Source organism: Rousettus aegyptiacus, unplaced genomic scaffold (genome assembly GCF_014176215.1).
Source record: "Rousettus aegyptiacus isolate mRouAeg1 unplaced genomic scaffold, mRouAeg1.p scaffold_m13_p_11, whole genome shotgun sequence".
NCBI lineage: Eukaryota > Metazoa > Chordata > Mammalia > Chiroptera > Pteropodidae > Rousettus > Rousettus aegyptiacus.
The window spans coordinates 74,569,503-74,595,911 of record NW_023416286.1 but is presented as its reverse complement, the minus strand read 5'-3'; the positions used below and the strand labels follow the sequence as shown (position 1 = coordinate 74,595,911).

The following is a 26,409-nucleotide window of genomic DNA, read 5'->3' as shown; positions in this document are numbered from 1 at the left end:
TTGATCCCCATTAGTGCTCAGATCATGTCTTAAGGTCTTTCCTTAAGCAATATTTTCCTTATGAAACAGTTTTTAAAATTCCTGAATTTTTCTGCATAGCTGAATCTTAGAGTGAGAATCAAAGAGGTTTCCTAGATCAAGCAGAATCCCAGGCAGGTTCCTTCTAGGCCTCTTCAAAGGCTTGCTTGACAGGCTAATGAGTTGTGCTTTACTCCACATGGATGCCCTTTCTGCTTCCAGCTGGGTGCTGTGAGAATTGGGAACCCAAGCTTAATGAGCTACAGCGTGCTGCACCAAAGCTCTGTGATAAAGGTCCAGGCTTTCAGTGTAAACCAAGGCCCTAAAGCCAAATAAACTCTGTACCAGAAATCAGGTAATTTCCTGTTCTCATCATTCTCTACCTTATCCACACCATTTGCTTTTCTTGGAAATGTTTACTGACTAATGCATTTTTTAACATTATAAAGAGATTACTTTATAGTACCAAATATTTGAGATTTCAGTTATTAATTTGAGTTAACTGAGGAACAAAAGAGAGGAGGATAATTTTTTCATCTAAGAGGTGAAGCATCTACTAACCATTTAGGAAGTATGGTAGAGATGACTGAGTTCTTTGGAATGTAAAGTGAATGAAAATACAGTGGAAAACAATGTGTACTTGGTAACTCAGATGAGGGTAAAACAGAGCAGCTTTCAGGCTAGAAAGTTGAAAAGTTTTTAATAAAGGAAAACATGCATCAGTATCCATCAGACATCAAGTTCTACAAAACAAAAAAATATATATTTTTCCTGTTAGAAATTCTATAACAACATTTTCTGCTGTTTCTCATTGCTGAAAATGATTCTTTCGCACACTCTTATTTTAGATTTCCTTCTTAGAATCTGTGTCTATAGGATCAAATTCAAGGTGGAAGATGACAAATATCCGGATACTCTAGTGAGCTGCTCTGGTAATGCCCCATTAGACTCCTCCCTTCTCTGTGACCCTCTCCCCCTGACTCATTCTCTTTTCCCCAGTGCCCTCTTGAATTTTTTTTAACTTTGAATTATCTGAATAATTGTTTTCTATAATTGACATTGCTCGAATAGATTTCGTTTGGCATCAAAAAGGGGTTTTTAAACAATTTTCCACATCTGCAGAGGGTACTACGAAGAGAAAATAAAGAGCTACATATCCATTGGTTGTGCTGGCTACCCAGTTCAAATTTTAAAAGTACTCTAAATTTTAAAATGGTGCTTATATATAAAAGCATCTTCACATCCTTGTATTGTAATTGGTTTATTCATTTATATTTAACTTTTCTCCATTTAACTTCATATAAGTTTAGGCCACTTAAAGGTTACTAAATCCTTAACTTTATTTTTCTTTTAAAATTATTTTTAATTTAATTAAAAATTGAAAAAAAATTTGTATTCTTGCTCTCCTTGTGAGAGCAAGACCTATATATGTATTCTCTATTTAAAATAAACATTGAAACTTTGTTTTCTGCTTACAGTTCAATGGGGCTCACTTAACAAGTCAAATTCACTGTAAATCCTTAAAAATAAATCTTTCCATCTCCTTGAAAATATCTTTCTAGTAAAACTTGTTTGTTAAATGACAAGAGCTCTCTTAACAAATAAAACATAACACTGTTTGCTATTCTTTCCCTCAGAGGTGATGATAAATTGCTGAGGAGTAAAAGCCTTCATAGTAATAATAGGAAAATTGACTCTAAGATCCCATCATTTTGTTTACCAGCTGTCTTTACAATTCTGTAATAACCCTAGCCCACATTTAAAAAAAAAATTGTTCAGAGATAGTAAAATAGACGAGAAACAAATGATCTCTGCTGAAATTAGTTTAAGCAGGGAAACAGACTGGAAAGAAAGATTTGATCCAGAAACTTACCTATATCTCAGGCATGATATCCGGTGACCACATACTCGGTGCTGAAACAACTCAGGAGCATTACATCATCATGACAAACTTTCATTGGCTGCAGAAACCCCAAGGATAAGACAGGCTTTTAAGGTACTGTGTGAAAAGTCCTGTTGGTTCTTTATCAGGCTATTGCCAAAATACTGAATGACAGACTTATCCTGTATTAATACTCTCACAATTGTACTTACAAAACACTGTTAACCATTTCCTATGCATGTTTATCTGCACTTTTGTCACTAGTTTCATATTTAACTCTAACCTGTTGGGAGGTTTCCCCCCGCTTTTTTTAAAAAAAATTATTTTCATTTAGCTTGTTTTTATTGAAGGTATACAATATTGCTCTGTTACTGTTTCTCGCTTCCCGTTACTCTTCAGGACATCTTTCTTATTTTTAAACTGTATTTTCCTCCCTATTGCTTATTCTGTCCTTATTCTTTCTAGGCAAAGAGGATCAGCACCCACAGATTCAAGAAAGCCCAAGTGTATTTATTTATTTTGAGCACAAAACCCTTACTTCCTCATTGTTCCTTTTCATTATTATTATTATTTTTCTATTGAACTCTTATTTGTGTAGCGCTCATTACCATGCTGATCTACAAACCAAAATCGTACATATAATTTGAGGGTGTATGGAGCTTTCAGTGGCTGAGTGAAAGTCATAGGGTGGTGGTTAGAGTCCCTACCTCATCTCTGCATCCATTTCTGTTGCCTGACCTAGCAACTTTAAATGTAGGGGGAAACTGCTCTTGTTCTAAAAAGGGGAACCTTTTAACAATTAGTTTTATCATCCAGGAAATGACTGTGCTATCACATTCTAGTCAGTGTCAACCTTTCTCTCTGTTTCTTTGTCTCTGTCACTTGTCTGTCTGTGTCTCTCTCTTTAGGAGAACAGGGAAAGATCAGGATGGTGAAAGACGTGACTGAATCAATCTTTTTAAGGATACTGTGCCTACTTTCTTCTAAGAACTTGACTCTGAAGTCTCTCAAAAACACAAATACCCTATGAAATTCCCAAGGCCTGGAACTGGGAAATATGTGTCTAGTACATGTCTGGCCTTCTTAGCTCTATTGAAAATGTTTTCCTATTGCTCTCAGACTCCTCTTCTTAGCTATGTGCCTTGGAAGGGACCAATCTATCTCTTGCAAGAGAAGAAGTGACTGCTAAAACTATGACTTCCATAGATATCCATTTACTATCATCCCTTAGACTCTGGTCTGGAAAGAATATCTAGTGATTATGTTTCCATTATGTAGAGTGTCATTGAGGAGTCAAGGCCCTAGATAAGAACTTTGAAATATTTAGGAACTTCCTAAGAGTGATCAGGAAGGAGAGAGAGAACATTTTCTTATTTTGTTTCTGCTAAGAAGAGAGAAGGAATGCACCAGTCAAGGGCTCTCTGTTTTGTAGCTAGGACTACAAAGTAAAGTAAGCTGTGTTCCCTGCCCTTGAAAGTTTCATACTAGAAAGTTTCATACTAGAAATTAGTAAAGTCTGGTAAAAATATGATAGGTATACAGTAATCTCTCTAATCTGTTGGGGGTATGTTCCAAGACCCTCAAGTGGATCCCTGAAACCATTGATAGTACTGAACCTTATGTATTCTATGCTTTTTCCTATACATACCTATGATAAAGTTAATTTTATAAGTTATATACAGTAAGAAATCTAAGAATAACAAATAATAAAATAGAGCAATTATAACAATATGCTGTAATAAAACTTATGTAAATGTAGTTTCTCTCAAAATATCTTATTGACTGTATTCACCTTTTCACTTAAAGACAGCACTTTATGGCTTCTTTTGGCATATCTGAATTATCAGCACAACAGCTCTTGTGCTTTGGGGGCAATTATTAAGCAAAATAAGTGTTACTTGAATACAAGCACTGAGATACGGTGATAGTCGATTTGATAACCCAGATGGCTACTAAATGACCAATGGGTGGGAAGCATATGTAACATGGATATGCTGAACAAAGGGATGATTCATGTCCTAGACAGAATGAAGCAGGATAGCCAGAAATTTCATGGGATTTAGAACTGTGTGCAATTTAAAATTTATGAAAGGTTTATTTCTAGAATTTTCCATTTAATATTTTCAGACTGAGGTTAATGGCAGGTAAGTGAAATTATGGAAAATGAAACCATGGATAAGGGGAAGGCTACTATATATACATCAGTGGGCATGTAAATGAGCCTGGGAGATACTAGAAAAGGAGGCATTTAGGCCAAATTTTTAAAAAGTGGGAGTTAGCTAGCTAAAGGGAGAGACTAAATAATTCCATCAAGAAAAAGACAGAATGGAAAGAGGAGGAATGAATGCCATGTTTTTTGTTTGTTTGTTTGTTTTGTTGTATTTTTTTGTTTTTTTTGTGGGTTTTTTTTTGTGTTTTGTTTTTGTTTTTGTTTTTAGCAGTAGCAAATAGTTTTCTGTTTATGGTAGGTAAGAGTAATGTGGAAGATAAGGCTAGATTGATAGATATGATCAAATCATAGAAGGCTTTGTGAGCTAAGCTAAGGAATATGGACTTTAACTTGAAAACCACTGTAGGTCATTGAGGAAATATAATCAGATTTGCGACTAAGCTGTATTAGTCTAGTGGTAGCATGTAATGGATGGGAATGAACTGTAACCAGGAATCTATGTTAGCTTGTGTTTCAGCTAGAGTCTTGGCTTAACTGTAGAGAAATTACTGAAGGACTATTTAAAGGAGTGTGGACACTGTTAAAGGAATTAACAAAAAGATGATAAAGTACCCAGGGAACCATGACACTAGGAAGCTGTTACTGCCCTGTGGCTATTACCAGAAACTGAACCCAGGGGGAAATACCAGAGAAGGAAAGCTGGGTGTTGCAGTAAGTAGAGATGAGTCTCTTGGGGCATGAAGAAGGGTAGACAAATGTAGAGAAAGTACCTTGAGGTGGAAGGATGATGGGAAATAAAGAATAACCGGCACGGTTGACGAGCATAGTACTCGTGGACAGGAACAATCAAGACCCAAACTGAAGTAGTGGGGCTGAAGAGAAATTTTAAGGAGAAATTTTAAGGCGATAGACCCAACGGTACAGAAGGGGGAATGGAGGTGGGAGGGAGGAGAAAGAGTATGAGAGAGAGAGAGTGAGAGAGCGAGAGAGTGAGAGAGTGAGAGAGAAGAAGGAGGAGGAGGAGGAGGAAGAGGAGGAGGAGGAGGAGAAGGAGAAGGGAGTGAGGAGAGAGGAAGAGAGAGAAAGGAAAAGGAAAAGAGAGAGAGAAAATGGAAGCATCTAGGTAAGACAAATTGTGGATTGTTTTTTTTTTTTTTTAGTCTGGACAAATGGATCAATAGCTGTTTATTGATGACAAACTTCAAGGGTATATGCTTGCCTCAGCCTAAGAAAAGTTATATTTGAATGCTTTTAGATAGAAATATAAATTATATCTGTATCTGGAGTTCAGAAGAGAAATCAAGGATCAGTACTGGAGCTGTATATTTGAGAGACATATATCATTGTTGAGGCCATGGATATCATCACCTAATCAGCAAGTTCATAATATAATGTGAAGAGATGTAAGCTTATGTGTGAGTCTGGGGGAACACCGACATTTAAGGGGCAGCTGGAATTCAAAGGCCCAGAAAGGAAAATAGAGGGAAAAACGTTCAGACAGAAGAAAAATAAAACAGAAGAGTAATGTTATAAAATATGGGTAAGTGAAGAGCTTCCAGAAGGAGTTGTCTGGAGGACAATTTTGGAGAAGTCAATTGAAGTAAAAATGATAGAAGCACCTGCTGGTTTGTAGGTAATATGGCAATCACTGGCAGTGTGAGAAAACTAGATTTAGTACAGGAATTTGAGAACTATTACCCATGGGCCAAATTGACCTGCCACTTGTTTTTGTGTGGCCGATAAGCTAAGAATGCTTTTTTATATTTTTAAATTATTGAAAAAATAAAAAGTACCATAATATTTTGCTATATTTGAACATTATAGTAAATTTTAATTTCAATATTTGTAAAAAGTTTTGTTGGAATACAGCTAACATCATTTGTTTATGTATTGTCTATGTTTATTTTCACGCTGTAATGACAAAGCTGAGTAGTTAGAGTATAAACCATATGGCCTGCAAAACCTAGAATATTTACTATCTGAGTCTTTAGAGAAAAAGTTTGCTAACCTCTGGTTAGTGGAATGATAGTGCTGTCAGGTTACAGTGGAAGGTTTCATGAATATGTGATGAAGAATTGAAGAGATCAAACAAAGATGTTCTCTGAAAAATCTGGCTATGAAGGAAAGGTAAGAAATAAGATAGTTGCTGACAGTAGTTTTAGGGTTGAGGTTTTTGTTTTGTTTTGTTTTGTTTTGTTTTGTTTTGTTTTGTTTTAATAGGAAATAAAAATTCTTTTTCAGGACGAGATAAGATCAAGATATTATAAACTTAGTAATAAAGGAGAGAGGGAATGACTGAGAAACATATCCTTTATGATGCAGAGATGGATGGAAAAGTTTGCCTCTTCCAAGGTAATGGGGAAAGCAAATCCTGAAGCCCTGGATTTTTTGGTGAAGCAGGAGGCAAAGTCATTTGCTAAAGCCTGAAGAGAGTGATAACACTTGTGAAATCTGAAGAAAAAAGTGAAATGTTTGAAACAGGAAAATGAAAAGGGAAATTGAACAGAACATAGGCAGCCCAAATCTGTGGATATCAAATTAAACTTGTTTGATTTTCTTTAGCAGTGCTTGTTGAAATAGAAGTTAGAGTAGATAAATGAAATAATTCTGTCAATTCAGATTTGGGGTCTAGTAAGTCAAGCGTGGCTGAGGTAAAACGTTAAGTGGGATAATCAGTTAAGGATCATGGTAGGAGGGTTTTAGAAGAGATAGGTTATATGTTCTCCCCTTATTTTCTGCCATCATGTGCCGCAAAGTGTTGCATGGTAGATGCACAGACTTTCTACTGATTGGACTTTTCTTATGAATAACTGGAGAAGAATTTAAGTGAGAAGAAAATTCACCATTGGGGATTGGAGTTCTCAATGAGAGTAGAGTAAGGTACTGGGAGTAAAAAAGTGGTAAGCCAGAAGGATAGGCTGTTGTGGTAACAGAAGTATTTGGACTTTGTGGTTTTAATGGCCATGCCTAGTATATCATCTGCTATGGCTGCCATAACAAAATACCACAGGCTGGGGGGCTTAAACAATAGACATTTATTTTCTCACAATTCTGGAGGCTCAGAGTGCAAGATCTAGTTGCCGACCAAGTCGGTTTCTCCCGAGGTCTCTGTCTTTGCAGGTGGCTGCCTTCGTCCTGTGTCCTCACATGGCCATTCTTTGTGCGCTCCGATTCTTGGTGTCTTCCTCTTCTTTTCAGAGCACCAGTTCTACTGGAATTGGGCTTCACTCTTATAACCTCATTTAACCATGGTTACCTTCCTAAAGACCCTATCTCCATACACAGTCACATTTGGGGTTAAAGCTTCAACATAAGAATTTTTTTTGTGAATTCAGTCCATAATACCTAGGGTTAGGAGAGTGAGCTGATGAGATGAAGAGTGAGTAAAGATCATCAGAATTGAGGCAATGTACCAACTATTACTCTCACTGTAATGTGACCCCACATTTTGTGATTGAATTTTTTGAATCATCATGTTCCAGTGGTTTGTATGTATGCATGCATGCATGTATATGTATGTATGTATTTATTTTTTATGTAATTTGCAAAATAAAACTAGTGGAATAATAATAACTACCAGTATAACTATCATACTTATCTGTAAAACATGCAAGATATTTATCTATAAAATTTGGAGATCAGTTAAAGCATTTCACAAAAAATTGTCAAGTTGAAGAATCCCTATTTCTATATTTGTATTTCTGTATGTGTATGTATCAATATATACCACACACACATAATAATTTTTTTTTTTTTTTGCCTCTGGAGAAGCTTGTTTGAAAATAAATGTAATTGATGTGGAAATTCATGTGGAATAGTCTACAATAAAAATTTCACAGAAATTTACATAGGATCATCTATTTTTTTCACATGGAATATTAAAATATGAAATTCTTTTATATGTAATAATCTAATTCTGTAAATGGCCAGCTCATGGTTAGCTTGTTATGTTTTTATGTATTTATATGGCACTTATTTTCATGGCTGATAAATGCCAGAAAAAAACTTAATCAGGATTTCTTGTTAGTGTCATTTATCTAAAGAAGAAACTGAGGCTTGAAGACAATATATAATTACAAAAGATTAGCAAAACACTGGTGGTAAGGAGTTTAGCACCATTTTTTTTCCTTATCCTTTACATTAGCAGATATTTAATTATTTCTTTCTCTAAGTAAATGAAGTTGTTTTAAAGTCGACTTATTAGACACATATTTCCTAAGAGACACAAAACTATCATTTTAAAGTAAACAGGCTAAGGACCATCTAATTAATTAACTTGTTAGTCTTCTACCCTGAAATAGGCCAAGGAATACTCTCCTAATCCCTGGCTCTTAGTCCTGTGAACTGGAGCCTAGACCTTAGGCATGTCCCTTGCTCAGGGTTCAGTCTGCTCATCTGAAAGATGAGGGATTTGGTATAGAAATAATCTCTTCTCACTCTAAACTCCTTTGTGCTTGTAACCTTTGCTTTCCAAGAACTCTAGAGATGTCTAGGGAGACAGCTCTGATACAGTTATTATCCTTGAATCTGAAGAGACTACTGAGGGTGTCATATGGCTAGCACTGGAAGCAGCAAATTCTGAAGGCTACTTTTGTGTGGGAATGTGTCTGGGTATGCCAAAAGGTATTGTGAAAGAAAAGTCCTAAAACAAGATTGATTATATTTGATTTAGTTCATACATATCATAGATGAGAAACTGATGGAATACATTATTAAACAAATATAATTACTATCAAAATTCAAAGATAATTAGATACCATTATTGCAAGTAGACCAAAATAATTTATTTTTTTAAGTGAAGAAAAATTGAGGTTATAGAAGCATTGACTGTGTAAAAATAGAAGGAATAAATTTAGATATAAAAATGAAAAGTCCGAAATTTAATAAATGCTAAAGGAGTCTTGAAAAAAATAAACAAAATTGAAGATTGCATCGCTAGATTATATCTTAAAGACAGAGCAATGTCATGTAAAAATAAGGTTCTCCAAAAATTCTTGAACTAGATTCTAGACAATATAACATGGTCATCAAAATCCTAAAATGCTCACAAGACATTAGTAACCATCATTTCCTGGCTCAAACTATAACAGATATTGAGCAGTTCAAAGATAATTTTTGCGGCATGCCGTTTATGGAGATTTCTAAGTATGAACTTTCTCATTAGGCCAAGAATGTACATGCTTTAAGAGCCCTGAGAGGAAGAGATTGGAGAAAAGAATGAAACAGAAAGGGCGGTATCAGATCGAGGGTTACCAAAGTTCTTTTTAATGGAAAAACAAAGCAAGGTAGATTTGAAAACTAATGACAGAGAATTAGGAGCGCCATACAATTTCACTTAAAAATTTGAATCTGTAACAAAGTGAAAAAACGACTTTAGGATTAAAAGTTAGTTTATCAAAAATCCAACTTAAATATTTTTCTATTGCTGTGAAATTTTCTAATTGAAAAGGAATACTATTTTCTAGACATTATTAATTGAAATCTTTTTTCTAGATATTGATTATATCAATTTTACTTTCCATTTTATCTTCTGAATGGAAGTCCTAGGCTAGCAAAGAGCAGTAATACCAATTGTTCAGCTACTTTTGTGGCTTTTATACACATGTACACAGGTATGAATGTAGGAATGCTTACCTGTGTTTCCCCCTCTTTATTGCCCTCTGTCCTATAAAAAGCATAATTTTTGAAAGTTTGAAAATATCATTATTGAATTTGGATTAGCTAAAACAATCTTAGAAAGCTCCAAGTGCTTTGGAATGTATCAAGAAAGTACTTGGGAAAAAAGAGCTTCCTTATTGAATTCAAAGAAGGCTGGATCTTGAGACCCTTTGCAGTTAATTTTCAAACAGCATCTTTTGCAATTTGTCCACCGATCTCCCCTTGCCTTGAAATCAGGTACGTGATTCTTGAGACTTTCTAAGATTATATGACACATAAAGTTATTAATCCACACTAGGCATTATTCAAAATTACTTAAAAGGTTTCAGACTTGAAAATATTACAGTTTAAATTTGCTTAGTGAATCTGGCTTGGCATTCATGTTCTCTAGAAGAAGTGTTGTGATTCTTAATTTTGAGGTGACTATTTCAAAGCAGGGATTCTTTACGGACTAAACCCATAGTTTTCCCAGAAAGTTTTGTCTGCTTCCCTAACTGCGCCACACAAAGTTCCAGTTGTACCTTTCAGATATGATTAACTACACATGTATTTTATTTTTGGTTGTAGACCCAATGTGTATAAGAGAAGCAAGCATCCTCTGAGGTTTAAATTCTAGTTGCAGCAGGGATGCACATAAAATTGAGGTTTGTTTTCACTTAGGGATTCTCTCTCATTGGTGACTACTGGACATTTTGTGTTATAGAGAAATCAAGGCATTGCTTATATGGTTGTGGTCTGTTTATCTGTGGCAGGCATATTCAGAGTTCATTTCTAATGTTTACTTCTTTTGTCAGGAAGAAATTTCTGTCATTTATTTGAGAATGTAGTACTTTCTTACCTACCACACATTGACCAAATATCACTTCCTCTATCACACAGCATTTATCAAACAGCAGTTGTCAAAGAAAAAGAAAAGGGGGAAAAAACAAAATCTTGCACATAACTGACAGTCTGCTTAGACAAAGCTCATGCTGCAATAGACAGCTGTATTAGAAGGCACTATTACAAACACAGGGAAGAAGTGCAGTGTTTACACCATTTTCCATTTTAATAACTAAAAATAACCTACAATTTAAAACTTTATATTTTAATAGAATATGGCTCAACTTGTTCATTGAACATAACAAATGAAGCTCTTGATCTTTGTATTATAAATAATTATGTCAAAGAAATATTTCACCTGGAAGAAAACATGGCATATATGTGATCTCAGAATTCACCAGGAGGCATGTTAGCTCATTTCCCTGGTAACTCTTTGTTTGTTTGTTTCTTTATTCAAAAACACCAATGAACGAACTAGTCTAACATGTTGGCTAATTAGGTGAGGTATCGATTAGACTTCTGACATTTAGAAACTTGTACAATTATGACTTTAAAATTACTGACTATGTGGAATGTACTGAGTCCTATGACAGTCAAAGCAACAAACGAGGAAGAGTTTTCCTGCTCGAAGTATAACCTGTGGATCCTTTTCTGGTAATTATAGTTACATATTGGTTACAATAGTCAATCAGTTATTCTCAATTTTGTTACACTAATTTTATATTTGATTCAGTATTCCATATGTGTCCATATGTATGATAATACAGATACTTGACTTTCATTAGATTCCTATTATATCCTGCATAGCTTTAAACCATGGTGTAAAGCAATGATTTCTCCTTGCTCATTTAATTCTATAAGAGTAATTAGAGTTCTGCAGTAGCTGCTTTGATGTTGGTGATGTAGGATAATGCATTTTTCTAAAAAGAGCACATCTATTTAGAATGTACTTAATATGGGATTCCAAGAAGTTAAAGATGCTGAAGATGAGAAGGATTATATGTCAAGCTATGGAAGATAATTTAATTATCATAACAATTTAACTAAATTACTATAATTTAATTATCAAATATAATTTAATCATTATAAAATTCAATAATATAACATACACAATAATATTTACTTAGTAGAGTCAGGGTTATTTGAAAGCAAAACATTCTGTACAGAAAACATACATATTTACATGGTCCCTAATTAACTTCTGTTGTATCTGGTTTCGTATACCTGGAAGAAAAGAAAAAAAACATTTATTGAACACCTACTATGATTTAGATGTTATACTGAGTGAAGTATGTGCTTTAGTGCAGTTAATGCTCTCTTCAACAGTGCTAGGTAAAGAGGAAATGCAGCTTGATCATGGTTCAGGAGACAGGAGTTACTCAGATCTGTTTTACAAAAGCTGCATAGTAATGCTTTTTTATTTAAGTACACCAAAAGCCACTTTAAATATAATTAAGTTGGTTAAAAGTTGTAAGAAAAATGAATGCTTCTCTTTTTGCTGTGTATTTTTGAATATTTTCAGTAATAATAATTAGAAGCTGAATGCAGATAAAAGGTTGAACATATATAACTTGCTTCTTCTTTTAGAGCATGTTTCATCTCATGACTTCGCAAACTAATTACAGTACTAGGTTTAACTATTGATTTCCAAAAGAGTAAATATAGTTTGGCGAGAGTACATATGAATATCAACTCGGTCTTAAAGGAGTTGATTCCCAGTATACAAAGCATTCAATACTCACTACCAATTCAGGAGCCAACAATTCTTTAAGGAGTCTCTCATGACTGCTTTTAAGCTTTTTAGCAGGTAGCTCCCCCAGACATCTTCTTTTCTCTCATGTTACCTACGGCACTATTTTGCCTTTTTCTAATGTTTAATTTCCATTCATATCTTTTCAGTTTCACAATCTCACAATTCACTCATTAGAGCCACAACTCCAGATTTATTGTATATTTGTTGATGGGTATGTCCTCTCTTTTACCTGTCTTATTGATTAATTATTGATTAACTTATTCAGCACACAACTTTTGAGTGCGAACCATGTGGAAGGCTCTAACCGGAATGTTCTAGGGGAAATAAAGATGACTTAATTGGTGCCTACTTTCAAGAAGGTTAGTTATTATCTAATGTGTACTATAAGCATAGGAAGAGCGAACTGTAATTAAAATCAGAATTAGATTAAGCTACATGTTATGGGAAGAATGAATGATCAACTGTTTTTTGAGGTAGCAAACCATATCATTTCTTGGCTCAAAAGAAGCAGTGGTTCCCCACTCTTTTAATCTTACTCAATCTGTATCCAACATTCATTTTATTCAATGATGGTTTAATTTTAAGCATTTCAACTTTATTTAATCATTAGCCTTCAGAGCTCAATGTCCCCTAACTATATTTTTCATAATATTGCTAAAACCACCTCCTCCAGAAAGTATTCCTTTATCAGACCTTATCTACAATTTTTTCCTCTTTTCAATCTGTATTATTAATTTAGTATGATTATTTAATACATTGGAATGATAAATGCCTTCTTTCAAGTACCTGAGTGCAATGTTTCCCTATCAGATTTCAAATCCTCTAGGAAGAGATCAAATCTATGCTTCTCCGAATTCTCTATAGCTGGGGTCCCCAAACCTCAGGCCACAGACTTGTACTGGTCTATGGCTTGTTAGGAACTGGACCAAACAGAAGGAGGTGAGTGTCCTGAGAGCAAGTGAAGCTTCATCTGTATTTGCAGCTGCTCCCCTGAGCTAACCATCACTTCCTTGGCTCCACCTCAGACCATCAGACATTAGATTCTCATAGGAACACCGGTACCTGGTACCAAAAATGTTGGGGACCGCTGCTCCTATTATATATGATAAGAACCTAATAAGTGTCTTAACTAGCTGAGCCCAGATGTCAGAGAGCATGTTTAGTCAACTACTTTTACCTTTGCTCAGAGGTTTTCTACATATGTAGTCTTAGGGTGATTATATTGCTGAAGTGAAAATGCAGCAAATTATTTGTTATGAAAGGTTGGCATATGTATTTTTTCACAATTTGGCTGTAATATTTTGTAAGGTCAGTTTTCATGATTGAGATTATATTGTCATTGAAATTAAGGACTAAAATCCAATTTGCTATCAATTTACTATCAAATACCCAATCAACACATGCAAATAACTTGGCTAGTAAAACAAAAGGCTAAATAAAAAAAATATTTAATGAAGTACTATTTATACAAATCACAAAAATGCAGCTTGATGAGTAACCACCACACAGAGAAGTAGCATATATCTAGTACTTCAGAAGTCTCTTCCTACTGCTCCCTATTGACATAGTTTTCCAAAACATATGTTTCCAATTTACATTCCCCCCAGATTATGCAAGATTCCCAGTTTTTCCATGTCTTCAGTATCAGTTTTGTCAACCTTCTTAATTTTGACTATTATAAATTTGGCTTAATTTGGGGTATGTACTTTTTTTCATATTTTATTTTGCATTTCTCTGATGGCTAATGAGAATGATATGTTTTTTTATGTTTACTGTCAATCTGTATATCCTCTTTTAGGTGTCTTAGACTTTTGCTCATTTTTCTATGGAGGAATTCCTTATATTTGACATAAGTGTCATTTGTTTATAAGCATTTCAGATGATACCATCTCCCAATCTGTAGCTAACTTTTGAAAGCTAATTAATTTTCATTTGATTAATAATTTTTTAATGTTCTATTTATAAAATCTTTGCTTATCACAAACTCTTGCAAATATCCTCTTGTGTTATTTTGCAGAAGCCTCATTATTTCACCATTAACATTTAGATCAATAATTCATCTGGAAATAACTTTTGTATGTATTAGTTAGGTGTCAACATTCAGTTGATTCTATATGATTATCCAATTGGATCAGGATTATTTATTGAAAAGTCTATCCTTTTCCACTCTTTTGCAGTGTCATTTTTGTTATAAATCAAGAGTCCTTATATGTATGGGTTTGTTTCTGGACTTTCTTTTTTCTCTGTTTCTGAACTTTCTCTTCTAGACCTTCTCTGTTCTTGCACCAAGATTACAACTGTCTTAATTACTATAGTTTTATTATAAAAACTTGTAAGTATTTACTTATGTTCTTTAAGATTATCACAGTTATTCTTGGTCATTTAAAAAAAAGGTGCACATTTCCATAACATATGATCTAAGTGTTTTTGGGGACGAGGAATACATTGATTCTTTAGATCAATTTGGAGAGAATTTTCATTGAATCTTCCAAATTATGAACATAATATATCCCTCCATTTACTTAGGTTTTGTTTAATTTCTATCAAAAATGTCATATAGTCTTTGTGTAGAGATTGTGCTAATTAAAACAATTTTAATTTCTTATTAAGTGTTATATGTTTCATGCTGCTATTGTAAATGTGTCATTTCTTAAGTTTATTTTGTACATATCTGTTGCTGGTATATAAACATAAAATTGCTTTGAAATATGATATTGGCCTTGTATCTAGTGACCTCACTAAGTGCAAGAGATTGGGAGTTGAGCCAGTGAGGAAGGCAAGATAGATACCAGGATGGAGATTTCTGAGGGTTCTGAGGGTCGGAAACATGGCTACCCAACAAGATACATGAAGGGAAAGACCAGAATTTGGAAACCGGTCAGGAGTCTTAGGGCAGTCTCTTAAGAAATAGATAAGTTGGAATAAAGTCTTAACATAAACAAAATTTGGGGTTGAATAAATTTTGCTTCTTAAATTAAGACCTGATTAATTTCTTTAAGGTTAGAATTGGGAGACTTTCAAAGAGTTAAAACTTGGAGAAGTGCTTTCCTAGAAAATAGTGGCTAGGCAGAGGTTTCCAACAGTATCGAGTCACATTTGCCTCTCCTATGGTGTAATCTAACCTCCTGTATATCCCATGTCTTTGACAACATGTACACCTGATAAATTAGATCATAGTGATAGAATTAATAAAAACCACCATTTATTCATTGAGTCAGATATTTTGAATACATCTTCATATATGTTACATTTATTCCTTTAAAAGCTAAAAAATCCTTTGAGATAAATGGGATTATTTTAAGCTTGTAAACACAAAATATTTGTAGGATATAACTTTATTTAAACATTTTAGCAAAAGGTTAATTTGGTGGTGGGGACATGGTGGGTAGTATACTGGGTTATTTGAAAGTAAATAAGCTCCAAGACTTCAGTGGGGCATTGCAGAAAACTGCGATGATCTCAAAAAGCCATCAGGATACTGTCTGTCATCTCCACTCTGTTTGTGGACTTAATTTCATTGTCTCCCTCTCTCTCTCTGCCTCTCTCTTTTGTGTCTCCCTCTCTCTACATGATGGGAAATGTTGTTGCTAATGGCTCCTGAGCTTTACATCTTTTGGTATCAACTACCTTTCTCTTGGTCCCAAATCAAAAAGTCCTCAGGAAGAGATTGATTAGCTCAGCTTTGGGCAGGCACCTGCAGGTGACCTGTGGCAGGGTCATAAATATTTTGTTAAACTATATGATATTGCCACTATTTGACTGCTTAAAAATGGCAATTTTATCATTTAAGTTAATAATAATAGCTATTATTAATAATAATAGTTGAGTGCTTACTATGTGCAAAGCACTGTTGTCAGCAGTTTACAAATATTTACTCATTTACATTTGCAATAACCTTAAAAGTAAGGTGCTATAAACATCTTCAATTTATAGATGAGGAAACTAAAGCACTGGGAAGTTTAACTAACTTGCTCATTGTCATTTAATAAGTGTTAAGAACCAGGATTCTAACCCAAGCAGTCTAGTCCCAGAGTCTACCATATTTCAAAATGGTAACTGAAAGTATTATATAGAATCGAGGAAAGACATTACCTTGAAGTAGTAGGTTAGGGGTATATATTATATATTCAATCCCATTGTTTTCTACTGCACTAATAACTTGTCAAGGAAACCGAGGCCCAGAGAGGTAAGGAAAACAATAAAGCCACGCAGCTAATAAATAACAGAATTGAGACTAGAACTTGATTCTGTCTGGGTCCATTATATCATGCTACCTATTTAAACACTGGTATTGGAGAGGAATGATAAACTTGTTATGCTGCAGTAAGTACACTATGCAATAGATATGACCAGCTTCTTGTGTGTAGAGCACTCTTCTGAGTATCAAGATATGAAAATTTATGAGATACAATTTTATCTTCTATTCGGGAATGAAAATATTATATGTATTTTATTTTAATGTGTTCTTTGTTAAGCTGAATATGTCTTGTTAAGAAAAGTACATCGGATGTTACTTGTTATGTTGACAATTGCCACTTGCACTTATCCCTCTGAAATGATTGGATGTGTGTGGGGGGATCTTTCTGTAGACTGCTCCTTCGGGACTACTGACATGAAAATGAGTCCATGAGCCACTTTTATGCTCCTGAGAACTGACGAGGGCTTCTTAGACTCCTCACATTTGCATTTGCTGCTCTGAGTTTCCCTGTGGAACTGAGGGAGACCAGAGAGCTGGGCCTTCCCTGAACATCCACAATTGTATTTTGAGTAAGTAAAGAGTAAAACTGTTATTTTGCATCCAAGAAAATAGGAAATAGTAGCATGTGTGTAAAGTTTGATTGTGTATTATCAAAACAAACTAAATCAGAAAATAAGGCTTGTACAGGTCTGTTATTTTAACTATCCTGGCCCCTAACATTTTAGGTTGTAAGTACTTTGTGAGAAGAGGCTGTGTTATCCATCTGTTTTTCAAGTTTAACTATGATGTTTCTAGATGTAGAGTTCTTTTTATTTATCCAGCAGGTGATTTGCTGGGGTTCTTGAATCTGTGAGTTAATGTTTCTCCTTAATTCTGGGAATTAATTGTATCTTTAAACAGTGTTTTTATTTCATTCTCTCCCATTTATCTTTCTGCTCACTGTCTCTTCTATGTTTTTCTATTCTGCATTTTTAGATCTTTGTCCATCTGTATACCTTCTAGACAATTCTTATCTATTTTTAAATCATGAATTTCTCTTCAGCTATGTATAACCTTATGTAAAAATCTATCCTTTGAGTTTTAAATTTCAGTTTTTGGGGATGAAATTGGTTGGGGTCTGGTTTATAAGAGGTCCAAATTTGGGATTTGGGGCTGTGACAGCTCCAATAGTCTGCAAAGGCACTATTCTTTCAGGGTGATCTTTCCCCACCCAAATTAACAAATGACCTTTGGTTAAAGAAACTTTGAGTGCCAGGTTTGTTTTTTCTTCTCACTTCCCTAGGTTTTGTTCTGAAATTCTTTGGTATCTTGTCAGTTTTTGTTGTTTAAAATTTTTTTTAAAAAAATATTTTGTTCAAAATTTCTAGTTATCCTCAATGAGAGAAATGATAATAATTACTAAGTCCTTCCCTAATGAAAGTGAAAGTCTCAACATTTTTCTTTGCTTAGTTGATTTTTAGTTGAGAAATTGAAAGAATGAATAAATGAATGAATAAATTGAGCTGTTATTTAAAAATAAGACGATAATACTATTCTGCTTCTAACTGGATCCACTGAAGAGGTCAGCAATAGTGACTGGATATGTCATTTTACTTCCGTGGGGACTCCGATGATTTTGCTCTGTGAATTGTTGCACTGCCAAGTGTTTACAGGTCTTTAGAGGTGCCTATGGCTCCCCTATCCCATACTCTGTGAGAACTGTGATAAGATGGGGGCTATGCAGGTAAAGTCTTTGCTTCAGTGAGTTTCCAAGGCCCCATGGTGAAAGTTGATATGAACGTTAGAGATCAGGGTTTATTAGGAAGAGAAGGAAAGACTTATAATGATGAAAGGGTGTTTAACCTCTCTATTGAAGTAGCGGCTTTCTCTCAGCTAATCTGTAATTGAGCCTTTTAAAAAATTTTTTTTCAATTTCAGTTGACATTCAATATTATATTAGTTTTAGGTATACAGCATAGTGGTTAGACATTTATACAACTTACGAAGTTATCCTTTGATAAGTCTAGTACCCACCTGACACCATACACAGTTATGTAATTGAGTTTTTTTATTCTGGGAAATTTGTGCATCCTCAATATAACCATACCACTATAATTACATTTTCTTGTGACTGTATTAGAAGCAGATACTCTACAATGAAAAGTTACTTTTTCTAGGAGTAACAAAAGAAAACACATATATAGCAGTTACTATGTGCCAGAGTCTGCTTTAAAATCTTTATGTTTATTAAATAATTTTATCTTCAAGGGACACATAAGAATATGAGGCAAATGTACTTAGTAAAATTGCTTAACCAGAGAATCAGGGATCCCAGATAATCTTGGCCCATATTTCAAGCGTCTATCTCCTATACTGCAATAACATAATAATTAAAACAATAAACACCATTCAGACACTTAGGAACATAATCTCTCATGCATGGGAGAAATGAAGATTATTCCTTTCCACTAGATTTCCAGTTCTAAAGATGGAAGATAAAAAATAAAGGAAGAGGAATTTGAAAGAAAAATAAAGAGAAATATCTTGGAAGTGAGTTGTCAGATAAGCAATGAGATGATTTTTCCAAGAGCATAAAGCAACTGTCACAGCTGTGTTTTAAGTTGGTATTTTCACTAGAGTTTGGTCATATGTCTATATAAGAACAATGTCAAATAAAAGCTATAGAATCACTCATTTTTACAAGGTGACTACTGTGTGTAAGCACTTCTGCTGGATCTATGATTTACACATCTTTCAATCACAGATAAATACAGAGCAGCTCTCAATGTTGCCAAGAACAGTCTCTTAACATGGCTCCCTGCCAAAGCACACTCAGCTTCCCTACTCTGTCTGCTGTCCGCATTGCTGCCTGCCCATAGAGGCTATGAAGATTTCGTGGCCTTTCAGTTCTTCCAGTGGAAAATTTTTACAGACTAAGCAGTGAGAAAATTAGTGCAAAGTGGATGATTTGCAGCGGACCCCACAGAATGGATTCTATGCCAAAGGCCTTGGAATTATTAAAAGAAGCAGACTCCTATGGTGTGAATCTGCTAGCTTTATACTATAAATGGAAATTGTTTTTAAAATCTAAAGGGGTTGTAATGACTGAACATCCATGCTTCTGTCTTTATTCTTGATGAGAAAATGGTAAAAAGAAATGATTTCAAACCAACCAAGGAATGATTTTAAAAAGCTCTAGACAGCATCAAAGCACACCACAGAAATGAATACCATAATCTAATTGCTGAGGATGGAAAATCCATTGAAATTTTTGTAAGAATATGTGCATCTCTCTGTGTATTTTTGATGTAATTAAGGAAGAGTCCATTTACATGATAAAAGGCAAAATTTTCCCCTTATTCAACATGAATTATTGTGGCTATGTTTGTCTGTTTAAAAGATCATCTAAAAATGGTCAATATTGTTTTTCATTCTTTTTTTAAAACTAGGTTTAGGGAAGATTTATATTGTAATATCTGAATCTGTACAGATTAAGAGATGAAAGATCTAAAATTACTCCAATGTGATTGCTTCAGTGACTGCTTGTAAACATGACACGACACGTAACTCTGTTTGGCAGAAGAGGCCTTCAAAAGATCCTGGGGGTCTTGAAGGAGCAGGCAACTCACACACATTCTATGATATTTTATTATTATTCTCATTTAAGATTATGTAATTTGAAGCCAATATGATTTTTCCCCTAAGACCTATAGGAGGGTTACAATTCAATGAGGTTAATGAAATACAACATACATAAACCATGATGTAGCTTCAGGAAGTAACATTTAAATGTAATTTTAATAATTTATTATATTGGTGAGATAAATATAGTGTTAACCTCATTTTAGTTTATTTAGGTAACTTAAATTCAGATTGAGCCTTTACATTTTCTTCCTTTTATATATATTGTTAAAAATATATGTAAACTTGATACATTCTTGTGTCAATTGGGTTAAACTAGGTTATTCAGTGGTAACAAACACTCCTGAAATCCTTTTGGCTTTCGGCCACAAAAGTTTATTCACATGACTTGCTAATTTGAGTTAATTTGAGACCCTGGTTTATATGTCCTTATTCCAAGAACCAGGGTGCTGGAACACACCCTATCTTAAAAGTTGTCATTTGCCAGTGCACGTGGAAAGAGAGTGTACTAAATTCTGCATTAATTCTTAATAAATTCTGTATCAATTCTCATTAATTAAAGCTTCTATGTAGAGGTGACACACATCAGTCCTACAATAGCACACCTGGTGATAAAGAAAGCATTGTCTTTGGGCACAGCAGAGTTGCTGGTAGTGGTAGCTATCAGCATGCAACATGGTTACCCCTTCCTTAGGAATCTAGGGGCCTTCTGGTCATCCTTTCCAAGGCCTCAGCTTTTTGTGATCAGTCCCCTCGGCACCCAGGTGCCATCCTATGTCATCAGAGATGCTTAACTTGTAGGTAGGCTCTTTTCACTTGTGGACCACAGCCACTCTCCTATGTTGCTCCTATCTTAGTCACAGCAAAGCCAATTTTTATTTTCTTTGGAATCACTCTCTGCTTTGTACTTGAAAACAAAGGCTATATTTTCCTTAATTAGAATCTTTAAATACCCATAGGAGAAACCTTAATGACCTAAATCATTCTGTTCTGCCCATTTGGAGGAATGTATGTATGGCATTGCCATTTTGGGTACCAAAGGCAGAAATCATCTCTAAATGGAGCCAATATTATTATTGACAGTTTGATAATGGATGATAAAGATACAGAGTGATAGCAGCCGAAATATTTTTAAAAATTGGGTGTTAGACTTTAGAATAAATTCAGGGTTTGTGTTAAATTCACTAAAACAAAGCAGCTCAAAAAGACTTTGTAACAATTCTCACCAAGAAAACCATCCCAGGAATGTGTGTGTGTGTGTGTGTGTGTGTGTGTGTGTGTGTTTTATATTTTATTTATTTATTTTAGGCGAGGCAACCCTTGGTTGATCTCACAGATTGTAAGAACCTTGTCATCTTACAATCCATTTTTTATGTCTACAGTACCTGGTCTTCCTAGGTGGTCTCCCATCTAAGTACTAACCAGGTCCGACTCTGCTTCGCTTCTTAGGTATATTTTAAAAAATAGTATATAATATATCTGTCACTTTACTTGATATAACTGCCTAAATTTCTTCCCATTCTTTCTTCCTTTCCCTTTGATTTTTTCCCCCTTGTTTTTCATCCTTCACTGAACTTCTCTTTTTCTCTTCCTTTCTGTCCAAACTTCTGATCCTGGAATTCCAGGAAACAAACTTTTCTATGACTTTTATATATATACATATGTTTATATAAAGATACACACACACGCATGCATGCGTGCGCGCACATACACACACACACACACACACACACACACACACACAAGCTTATATACTGGTTTAAAATACCCCTTAGTCTCTTGGATGATTTTTTTTACTTTTAAAAAAAAATTTATTTTATTAATTTCAAATATATAGTACACTGGTTAGACATTTATATAGTTTGTAAAACAACCCCCCTAATTATTCCTTCTCTCCTCTGGCTCTCCATCTAGCCATTATATTAATGCTAACTACATTCCCTATGCTGTGCTCCCCATCCCCGTGACCATCTATCGACTACTGATTTGTACTTCTTTAACCCTATTCTTCCACCCCCCACAATACCCCACACCTATGGCCATCACCAGATTGTCTTCTATATTTGAGTCTGTTTTTGATTAGTTCGTTCTTTTTGTTTCTTAGATTCCACATATTAGTGAAATCATGTGGTGTTTATCTTTCTCTGTCTGACTTATTTCACTTAGCACAATAAACTCTAGGTCCATCCATGTTATTGCAAATGGTAAGATTTCATTTTTTTTCCTTCTGCCTTTGCAGGGCGATCTTAGATTTCTCCCTCGTTGTATGGCTTGTTCATCTAGATGTTTGCTCCTTGCTGTTTGCTCCTTGTTTCCATCACAACTTTGATTTGGTCACCAGAGGGATGAACAGAGCCTCTATCATCTACGCCATTTTTTTCTCCTCTAGGATTTCATTTTTTTAATGGTTGAGTAATATTCCATTGTATATATAAACCATAACTTCTTTATCCCATTGTCTGTTGATGAGCATTTAGGTTGCTTCCATATCTTGGCTATTGTAAATTGTGCTGCTGTGAACATAAGGGTGCATAGATCTTTACAGATTATTATTTTGGGTTTCTTTGGATGAATATCTAGAAGTGCAATTGCTGGGTCAAAAGGCATATCCATTTTTAAATTTTTGAGAAACCTCCAGACTGTTTTTCATAGTGGCTGTACCAATGTGCAATCCCACCAACAGTGTATGAGAGTTCCTTTTTCTCCACATCCTCACCAACACTTGTTCTTTGATTTATTGATGATAGGCATTCTGACAAGTGTGAGATGATATCTCATTGTGGTTTGAATTTGCATTTCTCTGATGATTAGTGACCTTGAACATCTTTTCATATGTCTATTGGTCATCTGTATTTCCTCTTTAGAGAAATATCTATTCAGGTCTTCTGCCCATTTTTAAATTAGATTGGTTGTTTTTGTTGTTGTTGTTGAGTTATATGAGTTCTTTATATATTTTAGATATTTACCTCTTATCAGATGTATCATAAGTGAATATCTTCTTCCAATCAGTTGATTGTCTTTTTGTTTTGTAGATGGTTTCCTTTGCTGTACAAAAACTTTTTAGTTTGATGTAGTCCCATTTGTTTATATTTTCTTCTGTTTTCCTTGCCCAAGGAGATATATCTGAAAAGCAATTAATATTAGAAATCAGAGAATTTATTATGTTTTCTTCTAGAAGTTTTATGATTTTGGGTCTTATATTTAAGACTTTAATCAATTTTGAGTCTATTCTTGTATATGATGTAAGAACGGAGTCCAGTTTCTTTCTTTTTTTTTTTATGTATCTGTCCAATTTTCCCAACATCATTTATTAAAGAGACTATTGTTACCCCCTTGTATATTTTTGCCTCCTTTGTCATATATTAAGTGAGCATATAGGTGTGGATTTATTTTGGGGCTCTCTGTTCTGTTCCATTGATGAATGTATCTGTTTTTATGCCAGTACCATGCTTTTTTGATTACTGTAGTCTTTTAGTATAGTTTGATATCAGGTAATGTGATACTTCCAACTTTGTTCTTTCTCAAGATTGCTGTGGCTATTTGGAGTCTTTTAGGGTTCCATATAAATTTTAGAAGTATTTGTTCTAGCTCTCTGAAAAATGTCATTGGTATTTTGATAGGGATTGCACTGAATCTATAGATTGCTTAGTATAGTATAACCATTTTAATGATGTTGATTCTTCCTACCCATGAGCACGGTATATGCTTCCATTTATTTGTATCTTCTTCTATTTCTTTTTTCAATGACTTTAAATGGGATGGTTTTCTTAATTTCTCTTACTGAAAGTTGTACATACAAAATGCCACTGACTTCTGAATATTAATTTTGTATCCTGCCACTTTACTGAATTCATTGATCAGTTCTAACAGTTTTTTTTTTTTTAGTGGAATCTTTAGGGTTCTCTATATATAGTATTATGTCTCTATATATAACGAGAGTTTTACTTCCTCCTTTCCAATTCAAATACCTTTTATTTCTCTTGTCTTATTGCTGTGGCTAAGACTTCCAATATGATGTTGAAAAAGAGTGGTGAAAGTGGGCATCCATGTCTTATTTTCCTGATCTTGAGGAAAACGCTTTTAGTCTTTCCCCACTGAGTATGATGTTAGCTGTGAGTTTCTCATACATTGCCTTTATTATGTTGAGGTATGTTCCCTCTATTCCCTTTGCTGAGATTTTTTATCATAAATGGATGCTGGATTTTGTCAAATGCTTTTTCTGCATCTATTGATGTGATCATATGGTTTTTATATTTTAATTTGTTAATGTGGTGTATCACATTAATTGACTTGCAGATATTGTACCAACCTTGCATCCCAGGAATAAATCCTACTTGATCATGGTGTATGATATTTTTAATGTATTGCTGAATTTAGTTTGCTAATATTTTGTTGAGGATTTTTGCATCAATGTTCGTAAGAAATATCGGCCTATAGTTTTCTTGTTTTGTAATATTTTTGTCTGGTTTTGGAATTAAGGTAATGGTGGCCTCATAAAAGGAGTTAAGGAGTCTTTCCTCTTCTTAAATTTTTTGGAATAGTTTGAGAAGAATATGTGTTAATCTTTTTTTTTTTTTTTTTTTTGACTGTTTGATAAAATTTATCTATGAAGCCATCTAGTCCAGGACTACTGTTTTTTGGGAGCTTTTTGATTACTGATCTGATTTTATTAGTAGTAATCGGTTGGTTCAGATTTTCTGTTTCTTCTTGACTTAGTCTTGGGAGATTGTATGTTTCTAAGAATGTGTCCATGTCTTCCAGATTGTCCAATTTGTTGGTGTATATTTGCTTGTTGTATTTTATTATGATCCTTTCATTTCTGTGGAGTCCATAGTTATTTCTCCCCTTTCGTTTCTGATTTTATTTATTTGAGTCCTCTCTCTTTTTTCCTTGATGAGTCTGGTTAAAAGTCTGTCAATTTTGTTTATCTTTTCAAAGAACTAGCTCTTGGTTTTATTAATCTTTTGTATTGTTTTTCTAGACTCTATTTTGTTTATTTTTGCTCTGATCTTTATTATTTCCTTTCTTCTATTCACTTTAGGCATTGTTGCTGTTATTTTTCTAGTTCTTTTAAGTGTAAGGTTATATTGCTTATTTGAGCTTTTTCTTGTTTCTTGAGGTAGGCCTGTATTACCATGAACTTCCCTATTGGGACTGCTTTTGCTGTGTCCCATAGATTTGAGTCATTGTGTTTTCATTTTCATCTGTCTCTAGGTATCTTTTGACTTATGCCTTGATCTAATTGATAACCCATTTATTGTTTAGTAGCATGTTATTTAGCCTTCATGTGTTTGTGTATTTTTCTTTTTTTTTCTTGTAGTTGATTTCTGGTTTCATACCATTGTGGTCAGAGATAAGGGTTGATATGATTTCAATGTTCTTAAATGTATTGGAATTAATGCTCAGGTTGGCTAATTGTGGGAATTTGCTGTGCCCATAGAGTAAGAGATGCTGTGTGGGGGTTGACCCCACTGAGTGGGATTTGCCCTAGCAGGCATGTGTACTTACTGCAACCACTCTTTGTATGTTCCACTCATTGGGCTAGTCAGGAGTTGTTCTGTTGTAGCCTAGTGCCAGCCTCTGGGTGCATTGATTTTGTGACCCCTTGGAAAGGGCTCCCTAGTAGGCTAAGGTCAGCCACTGCCTTTGATTGCTCAGGGCTACCTGGTGGGAGCTACAAAGCATTCCGCAGGTGGTTGTCTGTGATGGGCCCACAAAACCTCTGAGATTTGCCCAAGCAAATCTGCTGGTATCAGTGATCTTCCCATCACTGTATTCCCTGAACTTTGCTGGCTGAGATTTGTTGACTGCACAGAATGCACCACCCCAGGGCAGGGACAGCTGCCTGTCAACCTGCAGCTTTGTGTATTAGATGGAACAGGATCTCAGGGAGTCAAGGGCCGTTAGGCCAACAGCTTCAGTTTTTTTTGCAATTTCTGTGTCTGCATGTTCCCACAGTAGTCACAGATCACAGGGAGACAAGCTGTTGTTTCGGGCAGTCTCACAGACCCCTGAGATCTCCTCAAGAGATATCGCAGCTCATACAGGCAACAGTGGTCTGCTCACAGCTGTTATCCCCGAAATGTGCTTATTGCACTGACCAAGGTCCGTTGCCTGTGCAGGATGTGCCACCCCAGAAAAAAAGCAGGGTGGTGGTGGTTGCCTGTCAATGGGCTGCAGCCACGTTGTGGCTTGGGTGAAGCAGGATCTCAGGAAGACAAGGGTCATCAGGCTGATATGGCCTCAGTTTTGCTGCAACTTCTGTGCCTGGGCATTCCTGTTGTAGT

At 34.9% G+C, this 26,409-nt stretch overlaps 1 long non-coding RNA gene across 1 annotated transcript in view; it reads left to right on the top strand.

The window, feature by feature from the left end:
• The first annotated feature begins 16,928 nt into the window (after positions 1–16,928).
• LOC118609393 overlaps positions 16,929–26,409 on the top strand; it is a 164,960-nt gene continuing 155,479 nt past the window's right edge. Inside the window, exon 1 of the long non-coding RNA XR_004953408.1 lies at positions 16,929–17,070. This is a non-coding gene — a long non-coding RNA (uncharacterized LOC118609393). The remainder of the gene's footprint in view (positions 17,071–26,409) is intronic.